The 17,116-nt window shown below is 46.2% G+C and overlaps 1 long non-coding RNA gene across 1 annotated transcript in view; it reads left to right on the forward strand.

Moving 5' to 3' along the window:
- Positions 1-10,303, forward strand: part of LOC139054199 (uncharacterized) — a 125,445-nt gene extending 115,142 nt beyond the window's left edge. Inside the window, exon 3 of the long non-coding RNA XR_011511072.1 lies at positions 9,907-10,303. This is a non-coding gene — a long non-coding RNA (uncharacterized lncRNA). The remainder of the gene's footprint in view (positions 1-9,906) is intronic.
- Positions 10,304-17,116: the final 6,813 nt, after the last annotated feature.

A 17,116-nucleotide genomic window follows, 5' to 3' on the forward strand; every position in this document is an offset into this window, starting at 1 on the left:
ACAAACCGATTGCATATTTCTTGATTACTCAAAAGCCTTTGACCGTGTCGCCCATTGTCATCTAATCTCGAAATTATCTTCACTCCAGCTAGATTCGGTAACTCTTTCTTGGTTACGGAATTTTTTGTCACTTCGCCAGCAGTTCACAGTTGTTAACAGTTGCTACTCACCCCCTTGCTATGTGACTTCCGGTGTTCCACAAGGCAGTGTTTTAGGACCCTTACTATTTCTAATATACATCAACGACCTGCCTACTAACATATCTTCTTCCATCCGTCTTTTTGCTGACGATTGCATAATTTACCGCACCATTAATTCTATCGACGACCACATCGCACTTCAAAATGACCTCAAGAATGTTTCTGATTGGTGTAGTACCTGGCAAATGCCTCTTAACGAATCTAAATGTAACGTTATCACTTTTAGCCGTAAGCACGTCAATTCTCAATTCACCTACTTTCTTAACTACTCTCAGGTCTCGGTAGCATCTTCATATAAATATCTCGGAGTTCACCTCGCTCCTAACCTGTCCTGGGCATCCCACGTCACCGCCATTTGCGCCAAAGCCTCACGAACTTTGGGGTATTTACGAAGAAACTTAAAGAACGCCCCACCCAGCATCCGGAAGCTTGCATATGCAACATTTGTCCGGCCTCAACTAGAATTTGCAAGTCCTGTGTGGTCGCCTCATCAAAAATACCTAATCAATATGCTAGAAGCCGTACAGAACAGAGCAGCACGTTTTATTTCTTGCGATTATAACTATTCTCATAGCGTAACTGAAATTAAACAGAATCATGACATCATTTCACTTGAAACTCGCCGTTGCATCGCACTTCTCTGTTTGTTCCACAAGTATGTTAATGGTAATAGGCTGTCTCCGCTACCTCTCGAAAGGCCTTTGCGCATGTCAAAACGCCTCCATAATAATTTCAGTTACTCGCGCATCTTCGGTCACACATTAACCTTCAACAGCTCTGCGCTTCCACGGGCCATTTCTCTGTGGAACGATTTGCCCGACACTATCGCTTCCTTAACAAACCATGATTCCTTCCGCAACCAAGTCAGCAGTCATCTTTCAAAAACACCCTTTTAATCTGCTCACAAACTTATTGCTTTTTATTGATATTTTTTCACCTGCATCGTGGTTTGTACTGCGCATCAGTTACATTATTTAAAGTGCTGTATCTCTTGTGTTTGAATGCTTTATAGTAGAAACGTATAAGCGCCACTTGCTACATAATATGTTCACTAGCTCATATAGTACTGTTTCTGTTTATACCCCCCCCCCCCCCCCTTACGTCATGCTCCTACGGGGGCCTGTAAGGTCATTGTAAATAAATAAATAAACTGTTTTTATCCAGTAGCTAATCTGGTGAATCAGCCCCATTAAGTTTCTGACAATGTTCATACAGCTGAACAGCCAAAGACCGCGACTGACTGGTTGCAAGTAACGCTACTGCTTGCGCCTCGCCATCGGGCGAGCATAAAGCGACCGAGATCTCGGCTTGATAAGGACGCTCGCTTGATTCACGCAACCGGCGACGTGCCAGTAGTGACGTCACTTACGCGCGTCTACTATGGGCGTGATAGTCGCGCACTCCGGGGGTTTTCACTTTTCTGTGTGAAATTGGCTGGAATGTATTTGGCAATTAGCAACGTCAACTTTTCTTTAATTTTTTGAAACGACTATGACCTCCGCAGACGGCAAGTCTTCCATTGGGTTGAATCACGTATAGCTCTTCTGGTAAAATAAAAGTTTCTTCGTCTAATTTGCATAAATACTTGTCTAATTACTACATCGAGTCATCTTCAAATGTACGACTCTGTGGCGAAACGAATCCAGGCGTAATAATTTAATTATCTCATTTCCTTATTTTCAACGAATTTTCAACGAAACACATAATTAAAGTCATAATTAACGGCCGCCAAACCGGACAGCATGAAAGCCGCGCAGGTCCGGCACAGCCGACTTCCCTTCGTCTTGTCGTCGGGCCCGACAGCACAAACGTACTTGCGTATCGAACTATGCACTATACATGCACGCAAGGTTCAGGTTTTTATACTAAGGTAGCTTGACGCGCCACTGTGAATGTTTAGCGCAACTTATGCTTTGCCAAAAACTGTTGTATTACTCTTAACACTGCTTTAATTATCGGCGTCAGTTCTTCAAACTCCGGGAGCAACTGCGAATGTATTTCTTTTTTTAGTAAGCGCGGCGAATACTAGCCCACGGCTACGTCGAGCGGGGTGAACATGAGGGTAGCGGCGTTAGTATTCACATGCATTTCCTGTTTCTGCTGTCGATAATTGTACTCTGAAGCTGAAAGCCAATGTTAAGGCGAAAGACAGAAACATGTGGCTCGGTAGTTGACAAAGCAGTAATCACAATGTTGCAAACATAATGGCTCACAGCTTAGAACAGTCCTTGTGAAAACTGTTAGTTGGCGAAGTGAAACGATGCTTGCTCTTCCACGCTGTAGTATATGCGCCTACGGCTACGAAAAAAAAAAAGAGAAAGAAAACTGCAACCCGCCAGTTTTTGAACCTGCTGCTCAGCGCCCTCTTTCGTTCCTCGTTTGCTACTCGTCACAAAGTGCGGCCGAGAAAAGAGAAAAGGCGCGCCACGCACCCTGAACGTTCGGCACACGCGGCATGCGGAAGGCCGCATTGCGACAACCGAGCTCGGCCGATCGGTGTCGGCCAAAAAAGACGGCGGCCCGTCGTGACGGAACGGCGCGGTGGTGCATCGGCAACCCTTTGACGGAAAGTCGCCGACCGTAATCGTCGGCGGCGAGCGGGAGACCTGAGGCGGCGCCGACAAGTGCGCGGCGGCGGGAAATGCAGTTATTCGTAGGCCCCTGTTGCTCATTTGTCACGCGATGCGGCGGCGGGACATGCGCCGCGTGGCACTATTAATACCGCTCGCTCCCCCCCCCCCCCTCCCGCTCAACTTATCCGCAAATCCTGGCATGAAAGGACCGCTCTCATTTTGACAGTTGTCACGGGAGGAGGCAGCAGAAGCCCGCCGCTGCGGTGCGCTCTCCGTGGGCACCGCGCGGCGCCGAGGTCAAAAGCCCGGACCGCCGAGCAGCGTCCGCTTTCCAGAGTTGTTTCTCTTTGTCTGTTTTATTTTTTTCAGTGCCTGTTTCTTCTCGGCAGCGTTGCATGAACGAGCCAGGAGTGATAAAAAACAAACAAAAGAGAGACATTCCACTCACTTATCTCTTCTTATTCCTCATGAGTAAGGTCGGACGTTGAGGGCTCATCTACTTGTTTGAATGGCCCCGCCTTGCTCCTTCCTGCGAAATCTAGAATGAGGACGTACGCGTACGTCAGAAGCAAGCGCGAAGGTCGGGATTCGCGCCAAAGTCTTCCTTCCAGTGCATAACGAATAAATTTTGCGCTAGATTCCATTGCGCAAATACGCTAGTCGGACAAACCTGTCAGCGGTGATGTGGTGTCGCGTAAAACAACAACAAAAAGATACAGAACGTTAAAGTAGCCAAATTTTTGACGCATCTATACGACAGTTATGGTCCCGTTTGGGAGCGCTGTGAATTGGGCTAGTTGGTAATGATTCATAATTACTACAGCGCTAACAATGAAGACGAAGGGGAGACACGAAATGACAGGACCATGCGCTGGCTATTAACTGACGTTTTCGTTTTATTTGCAAACAAGCATCTTATAGAGGCGCCAACCTTCTTCTCGCTCATGCTCGCCATAATTGCGCGCCATAACTATCTAATAAAACACACCAGCATCAAAATAACGTAACAATCAGATATCTAACAGAGCAACTTCATTGTCTATAAGGGCCATCGATGGCTAGGTCACATTCAAGCTTCTGCTTTTGTATATATACAGTGCCACTATTAATTCCCTTGCTATCACATCGTTGTGGTGGAACGTTACTTGTGTTCGATCTAACCAATAAAAAACCGCCAGTTTATAGTCAGCGCATCGTCCTGTCCTTTCGTGCCCCCACTTCGTCTTCGTTGTTTGTGCTCTAGTAATTATTGGTCACATTTGAGTAGCAAGAATGTAATGCAAGGCTGTTACAATTAAATGTACCTTTTAGAGGAGAACCACGCATTTGATGAAAACTAAGGTGGGTCGTTTCATTCCGCATTCAATCTGATGTCAATGCATAACAGGCGCGAAATGGAAAGAACTACTTGCGTTACACCAAAATTCCAGAATTAAAGGATTTAACGTTTACAGCTGAGGACCACCTCATAACACAACTTTTAATTTTTGTATTACACCTTTGGAACAAATGTTTGGAGAAAAATGTACGAGGTTCGATCATCCGCTACTTTCACTAGGTTGGGCCTGCGGACAGACTGCCGATGCAAGAGCTACACTATAGGGCAATGGCCCACTATGAATGCGGCACATGGAATAACTTTTTTCCTTATCCCTTTCGGCGTCTGGGTACCCAACTGGGCACCACTGTTGCTGAGTTAAGTGCTCACTGAAAAACAGCAGGCTTGTAACATCCATTGACATTTTTATGCTGCAGGAATGACGCCGTATGTATAGGTTTCGTATGTGCTGAGCAGGAAGCAAGTCAGTGTCACAGAACGCACGCGCGATTTCATTCGTCCCGCTCCGCCTCCCCCAAAGTAATTTACCGCAATATTCTTCATGATAGCGTAAGCCCGGAGACACGTATCAGCTTGCTAATTTCGAAGCATGTGAACGCGTATTTCTACGTATTTTTATTAGAAGCTTTGACAGGCCAACGCGCCTAACAACTTGGGAAGCGTTCAATACCTAAATGCGTACTCCGGGTCTCTATCGTGTCGTTATTATTTTCATCAGGGCGACTGAGTAACGAAGTTATTGATCTGTTCTGGAGCATTGTGAAGATACAAATCCTTTTGGCCCGCCACTGGCGCAGACAGCAACGAGGGCGTTGCTACACCACTTGAAGTCGACAGGTCTCTGCTACTGTTTATAGACTTGCTGTGCTTCGTCAAGTGTTGCCGCAACTAGTGCTCTCTCTCTCTCTTTCCTTCATTCCCTCTTTTCAATTAAGAGGCTTGGATGGACTAGTTGGTTGCTGGCTTGATGGAACATGGTTGTAACGGCGCGTTCGGAGGACAGGATACAGAAAGAATGCACACAAGACAGTCGTCGTTCCTGAAGTCGACTCTCTTTTCACTTTTCTATGCCACCTCCCCCAGTACAGGGTAGCAAACCGGACGCGTGTCTGGTTAACCTCCCTTCCGTTTCTTGCGTATCTCTCTTTCGACCACGAGCGTGCGCGTGCGCATATGTGTGGGTTTGTGTTATCTGACATGCTGCAACAGGACAACCGAGTATCAAAGAAAGTGTGAGAGGGTCATGCTTCGCCACCGAAAAAAAAAGAAGAAACAAAGAGAGAGAGAGAGACGGTCTGCTAGAGCTCAAGGGAATCATTGCCAAGGTTCTTAACAGCGTTGACACACGTAGTTCAAGTGAAGGGGCCGCAGATCTTGCCGATGCAACCAGGTGGTATTCGCTACGACTGCACAGGGAACTTACCTCACTGCACGACGCTGCCATCACGAAAAAAGTGCTGGTGCCTTGGGTGAGCAGCTAAATCAAGCGAAATGCGCATCGAGTGCGTGGGTTCTCTCCGCCTACAAAGTTGAAGATATAATTGTCCGAATTTTATGACTGTTGACACGCAAAATACCGGGATGGGTACCGCAACCTTTCTAACTTCTGCTTAGGGTATTTTTTTTATTTTTGTGAGCTCATTTCTATAGCCCAATAAAGACGAATTGGGATTGACGAGGTTATTATGCAAAGACAGGACAGGAATGTCAGCTTCTTTAAGCCGGTTTGCCAAAAGGTTCATATACTATACGCAACACTGCGCGCCAGTAAAAAAGAAATGTAATAAAAAAAGTAAAACAAAGATAGCCGACAACAACGACAAAGGGCATACCTGAATGCACCGGCCATAACTTGATTTTCTTTTTTTTTCTTTTTTTAACTTTCAAGGCATCATAGAGAGAAGTGAAAATAGCACACCTCATCAACATTTCCAACGGGGCGCTATTGCAAGCAGGCATGATATATTGAGTTAGTAGAGCTGAAGTTCACTACGTGGCGCTGACGTTCTGAATAATGGGGCAACTTGTCAGCTGGCGTAATGTTACCATCGTGCCTCAGAGGGCCGAAAGAGGAGAGAAAAGTGGTCGCGTGATGGATCCCGCCATCGCCAGGCTATCAAGCCCAAATTGTCCATTTCTTAATATTTTTGAGCAAAGCCTACCAAATCCGAAGTTTTAAGGCACATGCCACGTCTTATTAGCCCTCTGCGTTCTTCCCCATTTCTGATTCACAAAATAAATTGTTCAGCCAAAGGTAACCTATGTGTACCAGCTAGGCATCGCTTCCAGAAGCCATAAACGAACTTCCATGAGACACGAGGCGATGCATTTTCATACAAAACAACGTTAGGCTTTGCAGTTACTGTTTTCTGTCCCTGCGGCTAATGTGCAAGCAGTCCCTTGTCGTGCGTCTCGTTTGACTTTCAAGCTGTCCCATCAGAAGACGCAATGACGAGTTAGCACGCCTACTTTATCGAGAAACCTTCGTTCTTACAATGAAAACAGGAGGATCAGTTTTCGCACTCATTTTCTAAACTTCCTACATTATTTGCCTGAAGCAATTGAACCGGAAGTTCACCTCAAAATTTATAGCGGTGCAGGCCCCTTAAGAATAAGGGAGGAGCAAAGTTGTGTGAATTTTCGAACTTGCAAGCACTAACAAAATATCCGTCATTTGCCGGTTAGAATGTTTGAATATTAGTTATTTTGTAATATTCGCTTGTTAATGAATATATGTGATGACAGCCCTTACTGGTGCCTGAAATCAGAAAAATTACTGCAAACCACGGCTCACAACTGGCACAAATGCCTATAGTCACACTTGCAACTGCTCTTAATTCCCAATGGAAATTCGTATTTTTCAGTGCATGAGTTACTTAATTCTTACAGAATATAGTACGAACAATTTATGAACGAACACAAGGAACATTAAGTATTTTGCACTACAATTCTAGATAAATTAGGGTACCCCGTATTTCAGCTGTTTGAGGAGTTAATTCTTTTAATGTATTGTTTAGTTATTGCTCCATTAATGTTCCTGTCACCCATGTAGTGTGCGGTGTTGAGGACAACTGTGTATCTAGCTTCTCTTCTGCATGGTGATAGCAGTAATTTTCTATATCTGGTTTTGTTAGTACCACGCGGTTCCTTTGTAGGATTTGATTGTCATCGTTGCACGAACTGCGGTAGCATTTTACTTGCCTTTTTGCAGTTTCCTATCTGCCTTTTTCGTACGTTTAGAAACGCAACTTCAACTCCTGCAGTATTCGACTGCATGTTCGTAGCCAACTTGTGTTTACGAATATTTTCACTCCATTCGATTATCAATATTTTACCATTTGCGTGCCGCTATCGAAATATGGGTTCCGATTATCCGTTTTCGCGACAAAATAACTTTAAATGTGCAACTTCGCACGGAGAAAAAGATAATGTTGCGTATAACACAGCAAAATTATCGTCGCGCAATGACGAAGAGCAAATGGCCGTACAATACATTCTATTGGAAGAAGCGGCATTAATTCGAACACACATTATATAGCCGCATATGCAAGTAAAATAATATATCTCAACGCATGTAGAGCTTTAGGGCGACTTGACGTATTTTAGCTCTTTAACAGTGCGCGGAAGAAACAGCAGTCATATTATTATCCGTAAGAATATCTAGTTCACTATCGCGACTAGCATTATTAATCACCGCGTTCGCAGTAAATGATGACTTCGGCAAAGCGCAGTCACCGCTGGAAGAAACGGACAAAAGTTTGTGGACGCTTAAAACTGGACATTGAAATCGTAGATGAAAGAGAATCTAGAAAGATAAAAGTTGGGGCGAAACAAATTTCTACATCCTTGTTTATTTCTTCGGAGTAGTTGCATTAGTTGCATTACTTGGATATCAGTTATGTAGTAGGACTTACCAGGTTTAACGTCCCAATGCAATTTGCTGGCTATGGAGGGGTGGGGGGGGGGAGAAGGAAGAGGGAAGGCTTCTGAATTTTGGCCATCTGGGGATGTTCAACGCGCACCCAAAGCACAGCACAAGTTTTTTCATTCCACTCCCACCGGGATACAACTGTATCAGTGACATAGTATTATCTCCAGTAGAAATTGGGCGCCCCGTCTTTTTATTCAGCTGGAGATTACCGTTCTTTGCGCAGAAGCATGTTTGCGGCCGACTTTTCAACGGCCAGCCAGCACCAACACGCATGAGATCCTGTCAGACAGTCAGTACCAGTGCGAACGCCAGCCGTTGATTTCTTTCTTTGATTTATCAAGCATATCGAAGGAAGAAATCAGCGCATGCCTCATATACCGCATCACCGTACCAACGTATACGTATTTGGCACATAATTCTTTTTTTGTTGCACGACGTAGGGTTCATGCGACAAAGCTTCCCATGCACGAAATGCTACCAGATTCCTGGCGCAGCGCAACTCAGACAACGAAAGTATACCTTGCCCCCACACGTTAATTGGGAGCTCCTTGAGTATATATCACCCGACACCGATAAGCGCGGTATGGAGGGCGAAGGTAACCGGAGATTCGCAGCGTCACCTGCATTGGTATATCGAAACATGGCTTTAGGTCCGCAATCTTTGCAACTAAGTGTCTTGCATCCTGTAGGGGCCATGGCGTGAATACCTATACAGGAGACAGGTGTCGTCCGCCATTCTGTTTTAACCCATCGCCCCCCCTCCGCCCATCCCTTTTAGGGTTGGTAATGTCGATGAACGATTAATCGATTAAAGTAGTATCCCGCGAAACGATTAACCTTCATCGATGTCTTTTCATTTAATCGACTTAATCGATTAGACTTGTTCGATTAACTGTTTACGTGAGGTTGGCAGCAGTCGCGCGAAAATTTTGACATCGTACTAGAATGGCGGTGCACGAGCAGTGACTAGAGGGACTATCGACTGTTTTTCGCAGTCCCGAGTGATGCCGAGCCGAGCCTCTCTATTCTCCAACACCGCACACGCCGCCTGAAGCCGGAGATTTTCAATGCCCTCGCAATTCAAGGCTTACTACAGCAACCCAATCGTTGATCGCGGTGTCACTCCCAGTCCACTAAAGACGTGGCAAAGCATTCGCGCCTGTTTGGAGCATGTATTTGACACAGCGATGGGGTTCATGTCGATTCCAGCAAATCTATAGCGTCTATTCTATAATCTATTCTCGCATGCTGGTTGCGTGGCCGTCCAAAGAAGGCGTCGCTTTCACGCAAACATCCCAGCCAATTGACATTCCTTCGCTCTGCAGAAAAGAGCAGTCCTAAGTCAGTAATTTTCTTTTCCACTGGGCAGATTGCAATTTATTGCATATTTTAGTTGGGTCTCACGTTTCACTTTTGCCATTTTTCTTATTTCTTGTTTGACTGTACTGTATTGGGATTCTCTAGTGCCATGTACCTTATTCAATTCTGCTCCAAGTAGCATTTTATAACATACATATATTGTTTATCTCTTCAAAGCCCACTAGTGCCAACTCTATTTAGTCTTTAACAAATTAAAGATTATTCTTTGTCAAACTATTTACACATGTCTTTATAGCTTAGTTCCATATCTCAAAGATTAGAATACGGTCCTACAAAACTAGATAAGTTTGTTTCAACCTTTCTAAAGTTCCCGTCGTAAAATCTCGATTAATCAATTAATCGATCAAAGCCACTGCATCGAAAGCGATTAATCGATTAAAGGTTAAAATGACGAATAATTAATCGTTAATCGAATCAACAAATTGATTGACCATCCCTAATCCCTTCTCTTTTTCACAACTTCACTTCTTCTCTTCCATGCAGTCAGATGCACCCGAAGACCTGCGTCAGACACTGCGGCAGCTTCTAGTGTGCCACGCGCACGACACCCCTGGAGACGATGGCAGCCGTCGCCGCTTCACCACTGGAAAGCGCCACCTCCACAAACAAAGACGATTCGGACTAGAGTACTGTTTCTCAAACTGCGGGCCATCACCAAATGGGTCATGAGCCTTTTTTGCGATAGCAATTACATGGACACTCCAGGCGCATTGTTGCCGTCGCCGTGGTGTTCCGTATAAAGTCCAAGCGCAATAGCACCGTGGCCGCGCGTCGTATGCCGTATATGTGAGTGAAAGCACGCGAGGCAAGCCCACGATCACGGCCCAATCTGCCGCGCGCGAAGAAAGCGGAGAGCAAACGCGCCGTCTTCCGTCGCGCGAAAGGCCGTGGGGGATGGGAGGGAGGGGAGCGTCGTTGGGGTCCAGCAGCAACAGCGCATTTCGCGACGAGGCGCAAGGGGAACTGACGATCGAGGCACACTCTCGCGCGCCAAATATGGAGGAAAGCGGGAAGGCAGCGTGGGAGGGGGTGGGTGCAGCTCCGACTCCGTCAACAAGTGTGTACTTTGCACATCCGCGCGTGGTCGCGCTTGCCTTATCTTGAAAGGAATCTGTAGAAGGTTGACACCTTAGTGCGCGCTGTGTTCTCGCCGCTCTTGCGCTGAAGTGACAGACCGCACTAAAGTCACTTCGCTCAATGCTGCTGCCGTGCTTCTCACACCAACGTTTGACAGCGCTCAATGAGTGTGATGTGTACATGTTTGCTTGTGCGCGCTGATACCATGCTTGTTAATTCAGTTAGTCAGCGAATGTTTCCAAGTTTATAGCTGTCTACTAATTTGCTATGGCATATAGTGCTCCGCCTTTTGGGCGAAACTGCGACTTTTTTTTCGGAGGGTTATGGAACGTGCAATTATGCATATATATTCGTTTCGCCATCCAGCTTGTGGACGGCGAAACGACAAGACAAATGCCGATCTAAAGTTCTAGACCTTCGGTCGCCACAAAGAAAACTTCACCGAATACGGCCTCCCAACCGCAGCGAGTTTTGTCTCACCAGAATTGTAGAATTGGGGCTTAGCATGTATGGCTGCATCAAGAAAGCATCCTTCGCATTAAAATACATGATTACACAAGTTCTTGTTAAAGAACATCAACAAGTGTTTCTGGTAGCTCTCTCTGTTGTGGTACCTGCCTTTTAAATAAACTAAAATGTGAGTGTAATTGCGTCAGTGAAAGAAGTAAATTTTCAGAAAGCTCATAAAGGCGGGCTGGACATGGTAGGTCTGGCACTACTCAAAGCGGCCACGTACTGGCAAAGTTTGGGAAACACTGGACTAGAGCGTCATAAGAAGCCAACAAACATTGACAGCAACGACAACATAGGGGAAATTAGTTGTGCTTAATAAATGAAATAAAGAAACGTTAAGTTAATGGAAATTAAAGTGGATGAAAAAACAGCTTGGGGCAGGTGCGAACCGAACCCACAACCTTCGCATTTCGCGTGCGATGCTCTACCAATTGAGCTACCGCGGCACCGCTTAGCGAACCACTTTCTTGGGTACTTATGTGTCCTATTAGAACCCTGGGAGTGTTAGCCAGCGCCACTACTCACAGACCTTGGCGGCTGACGTGGAACGTCCTTTTTGCCGCAGGCGTCACGAGAACGTGATCTTTTTGGGTGAAGGCAACTGGTCAATAAACCCACGTATGCTACCTGAAGGCATCAATGTTGCCGGATTCGAGATCATCGTTATGTATTAAACGAGAAGAAAGGGGGTTAACCGAGGGGGCCCCTCGGTTAACCCCCTTTCTTCTCGTTTGGACTAGAACGTGTCATTTAGTAGAGTTTTCTTCTTGAAGAAGAACAATAACACGATTGGCGTTTTATATGCCTGGCTTGGTTATGGTTTTGCTTGTGAATTCATCTGTGCTGAATGAGAATGCTAGTGCTTTACTGGTGCCTTTCATCCTTTTCTTGAGTTCCGCGAAGTCCAAATGGACGATCTCAAAGCGATTGCGTGAATATTTTGGGTTTTCATTGGGCGTCTGTTTGATTGTCACAACCGTGGCATGTGTAAACGCACTGCTGTCATGCTTCAGATTTGTCAAAGAAAATCTCTTCAGAATTGTTTTGCAGGCTCGCCGAAACAAGATATTAAAAGGCCGAAGGAGGTGCAAAATCGCCGATTGCGCATTATCGCAACAGAGACGAACCATCTCGGGAACCCCTGTCAGTGGCACGCGATACTTCTCATCAACGAACCTCATTTCCTCAGTGCATTCCAGCAACTTAACGTGACATATTTTTTTCTTCTTGGTGATACCTTGTTTTAGGGAAAAGTAATCTGGGCAATGCATTAGTATCCGTGAGCAGCCGGCCAGGACGACCCAATCTCATAGTTGAACATTTGGGAGTAGTTCGCTCCCTTGGCACAATTCAACCCTTTGGTTATGAGATATTATAGAAGTGAGTCAGAACTTCATAAGCGGTATCAGGTGGGAATTTCTATAATTTTAGGTGAACTCTGAATTATTGTAAAGCTTTCAGAACGACTAGCGCATCTATTTCGGCGGTGCTGAAATTGTCTTAAATAGGCGTCAACGTATAGCTGGCGATCAGATTGTCGTCACGATTTTTCATAAAGAACTGCACCCGTCGCGTAATGTGCCACGTTACTATTCAACACGTCATAGCAAGAAGACTCATGGGTCGGACGATATTAGTTTCACTATTTCGCTGTAGATCATTTCACACTCCGGACCTCACTGCAAAGCCACATGCTTTCACGTGAAACGTGAGACATCTTGTCACTGGAATGCGGCCGCCACGGACTGGTAACAAACCCGTATGGCTCTCCATCACCACTCTAGATTTCTCAACTCGTGCTTTTGAGAGAATGCTTAATCACAACATTAATGAGATATGCCCGATAGCCACCATGTTTAATCTTCATCTGCACGTTCTCAGGGTCTGAACGTTGTAGCCACTGAATAACCTAGGCGGGCAGGATGCACATCATTACGGCATATCACTAAATGGCAAGGGCAAGCGTATCAAAACCAAGTGGTGACGCGGGCTACCTAGTTTTTTACAGACGGTGCGCGTAAACGTACAACATAATCACATACTAAAAGGTTCCCGCTAATTACAAAGACGAGCAGAAACGGCGAAACAACTGGCACTGCGATGTGAGAGACCAGCATTTGAAACCTAGTAAAACAAGCTTTTAGCAAGCATTCTGTTTATTTATACAAATTGCGTTACCTCAGATGGGTCGTAAAAATCGTAAGAGAAATAAGACTTACGATGAGACTTACGGAGGGACTCGCATTGCCTTGCACAAACGATCGTATAATATGGCAGTCGACTTACTCTGACACATACTTGTAACCGACAAAATTTACGTAGTAACAAGCTGACTCTACACGACGCTTTACAACTTGGCGCCCAGGTTTTAAATGATGACGCCTGCAGCGGCGAAAAAGGATAGCAGCAGTGCGCCATCTGTCGATTGCGACAGAGAACGGGGAGCCACAAGCAATGGAGTATCGACACACGGATAGATGGCGCAGCGGTAGTTGGGCAGCGCAGATGGGCGCGCGCGGGAAGTTGAAAGGGCGCACATCCCTCCCATCTACTGAAGTGCTGATAACCTCGTACAAATGGCCGTGTGTTTACGAACTATCTCATTTGCAATCTGGCTTGTTCACTCGGAAATTGTCTGCTCTCTTTTCAGTCATGAGTAGACGTGTGAAAATGCTCTCATTTTCGGTTTTCCTCCCTCGCCCTCACGACGCAAATCTGGTCCTCACCTCACCCGCACGTGGAAAAGTTTGCGCACCTTCCCTTAGCTTCACCCTGTCCACAAAACGTTCACTCACCCTTCCTCGCTCTCACCCCCACCCTGAAAATGCTACCATCCTCCGCTTACTTTCGGTTTCAATTTCAAATAAACAATTTACTCGTCCCGGGAGCTTAATTTACAAATATGAATGCCTGCCGTGCCGTTCGAAATATCGAAGCGTGCCACATTACTTTGCTTATAGGGGCACTGAATAAACCTAAAGGTTAAGCTATCCGCAATGCTCGCCGAGAGACGACCGGACCTGCCCTATCACGTTTCAGTCGTTGAGCATTGCGCGTGTTGCATCTACACTTTCGCCGCATCTTGCGCGATGACATCATATAACCCTTTTGTGGGGCGTCTTCGATTCGTCGTCCCGGACAGCCCAGGGTTGCCCAATCCGCTGCGTACGCCAACACTCACTGGCTCAAAGCAGCGCCTCGCGCAGTTCTGGTCCCTTTGGGACGACAAACCGAAAATATAGGTAATGTGTACTTGAAATTAGAGTTTTCCTCAGTCTATGACGGTGTCGCATCACGACTGATGCCAATAGTGTGCGACGTGTGCTTTGCCTCTATGGCACACTGGTCATCGTTAGTCGATCCCCGCCTACCGCACAAGGTATGACATATGAGCTTCCCTTCAGTGATCTATACCTTGTCCGGACTTGTCTATACTGGTCCTGCGCGCAATGTTTACGCCACCAACATCTTTTCTCCTTTTGGGTTGTCAGCTCATGCTTCGGTGTCTATAATAACTGCAGGCATCTTCTATCAGGCGAGACGACGACTCCATGGCACCATCACTGTGTGCACCGGGGTGGCAGGTCTTAGTGGCTATGGCGTTGCGCTGTTAAGCTCGAGGTTGTGCGATTAATTCCCGGCCTTGGCGGCTTCATTTCGAGGGGGGCAAAATGAAAAACAAAATGCAAAAAAATACGCTCGTGTACCGTGCATTGGGTGCAACCAAAGTGAGCGTTTTCAAGTGCCAAAACGTAGATAAAATGCCTGAATGTTGCCCGACGCCAGTACGCCTATCGCTATAATTGTGCGCGATAAGAAAGACGTTGAAATATGTTCGTCATAGCTACACTGTCTCCATAATGGGGCGTGTTACTGACTTGAATAGTAAAACAAGACGTTGAGGTAACTTGATGTCTGTGTGATGGACGCGTATATACTCAGCAGGATAGTCGTGGAGAGGGTGCCAACATCTCCGGCATTCATACTTTTGTTTCAGGTGTTGCTCACTATAGTCCACTTTCGCACTAACACCCCCCCCCCCCTCAAAAAAAAAAACACTTCATTATTAATGCATTAGCATTCTTAGGGTACTTCACGGACTTTCCGCAGCTATATATCTACCTATCTATCCAAGCGGCGGCAAACAATATTACTTAGCGTCTATCCAGCTATGTAGCATTTGCATATTTTTAAAGTTTGACCCCAGTTATATATATATATATATATATATATATATATATATAATAGTTCTCCCACCTACGTGGGTCACTGGGTAGTGCGTGGTCGAATGGGTAGCGTATCGGGCTGCTGGGTAACAGGGTTCGAAACGAACCATCGCACCAACTTGGGTCACTATGTGCACATATATGTGCCGCTCTTCAACGAAGCTCTATCACGCGGACGTGGGTAACTGTCAAATGCGATCTGAGTGGGTAACGCTGTTCGCAGAACATATTTGACGCCGACTTGGAGCACTGGGTGAGTGCCACTCGCTCTGCGCTGGTCTCCAATGAACATTTTGACGCTAACGGGAGTCACTGGGCATTTGCCAGTAAGCGTGTGCCGCTCTTAATTGAACGTCTTTGATGCTGTCCTGTGTAACTAGGTATGTGCCACTCTACAGGTATGGGCAGCTCTACAGTGTCGAAAAAGATCCTTTAAATTTCTTCTATTTTGTGGGTAATCGAACCCACGTCACAAGGATTTCTCAATAGCGGACTGCGCCACAAATACACTAGGCATGTACGGCTTTTCAATGAACGCCTTTCAAACCAACGCTTTAGCGAGCCGCGCTATGAATGCACTGCATTTGTGCCGCTCTTCAGTGAACGTCTCGCCGACTTGGGTCACTCAGTATGTGTTGCTGGGTGTGCGGCGGCAAGCGAGGGAACAATTGCCAGCGTTCGCAGACAGCGGCGCGACACGCTTCTCGTTTCGAAGGCCACGCGCGTACTTCTCGGCATTGCCACTAGATGGCGCAGCGTGTTCAGGAAAAGGCACTACTTTAGAGGAAAAAACGAAATCAGGAAAGAAACCATTTATGACAACTCAAAGGGGAGCTCATTACTTTTCGAAGAGAGATCGGGATGCCTTAGAACACGCACCTATGAAGCGAGATATAAGAAGGGAGAAGCATGTGCTTGCTGCGGTAAAGCTAGGGAAACTATGGAGCATGTTTTATTAGAATGTGAAGACGAACCACCCAGCGGTCGATTTAGGCACCACTGGCCTCCTTGAAGCCCTTGGGTTCAGAGAGAGCAGCGGTAAAGCGAACATGTCCGCAATAGACGTTAGTAAGAGGCGACTGGAGGATTGGTGGAAGAAAAGTAGGGAAACGACAAAAGACGGAGACGTACAAAAGCACCGTTCGCAATAGTTCGCAATCGATCAGAAAATTTGGGCGTGGTAGTTCATAGTGTGTTTTTTTCTTTTTTCATTGTTTAACCTAGGTAGGATATTAGGCAGTATAGTAGCAAGAGCTTGGTGGCGCAACCCACTGCCCCGTTTCAAAGGGGACGCTCATAATATCCATCCACCCATCCAAGGCGCGAGAGGGGAGCCCGGTTGCCTCGCGACGCATTTCTCGATGTTGTTCTAAGCGTTCTTCGCGGTGGTGGCGCTAGATGGCGCCGAGTGTACTTAGGGAAGCGTGAAAGATAAGTCCCGCTGTAGTACACACCTCATACATAACTCGTTTCGACGATGGTAATACGTTGCGTCGCTATATTGATTCAATGCTAATGCATTACCGTCGGCAGGCACCGTGAGATTGGTTCTGCCGCAATTATTTTTGTGCCTTCCGTGCTTCAAACCCGTCAAGGACTTACTACACCGACGCAGTTTGGGGCACGGTGATCGCGGTCTGGGAAAAGGTCCTTAAAAGATCTCATGATTGACTAGAGGCTGGTCAGACCGCGGCGTAAACTCGGAAGCAAAGACTGCACATTTTTTGAGTAGCGACGCTCCAGAGCATGACTTTGGCGTTGTTGAGGACAGTCGGCAAATATGACGGCGGCATAAACCAGACAGAATGGAAGAATGGCGACTATGTTTTAGGAGTAATGTGGCACAAGAATATATGTGTTCTTCAGAGAAGCCTAGC

This window comes from Dermacentor albipictus, chromosome 1, assembly GCF_038994185.2.
Source record: "Dermacentor albipictus isolate Rhodes 1998 colony chromosome 1, USDA_Dalb.pri_finalv2, whole genome shotgun sequence".
NCBI classification, from domain to species: domain Eukaryota; kingdom Metazoa; phylum Arthropoda; class Arachnida; order Ixodida; family Ixodidae; genus Dermacentor; species Dermacentor albipictus.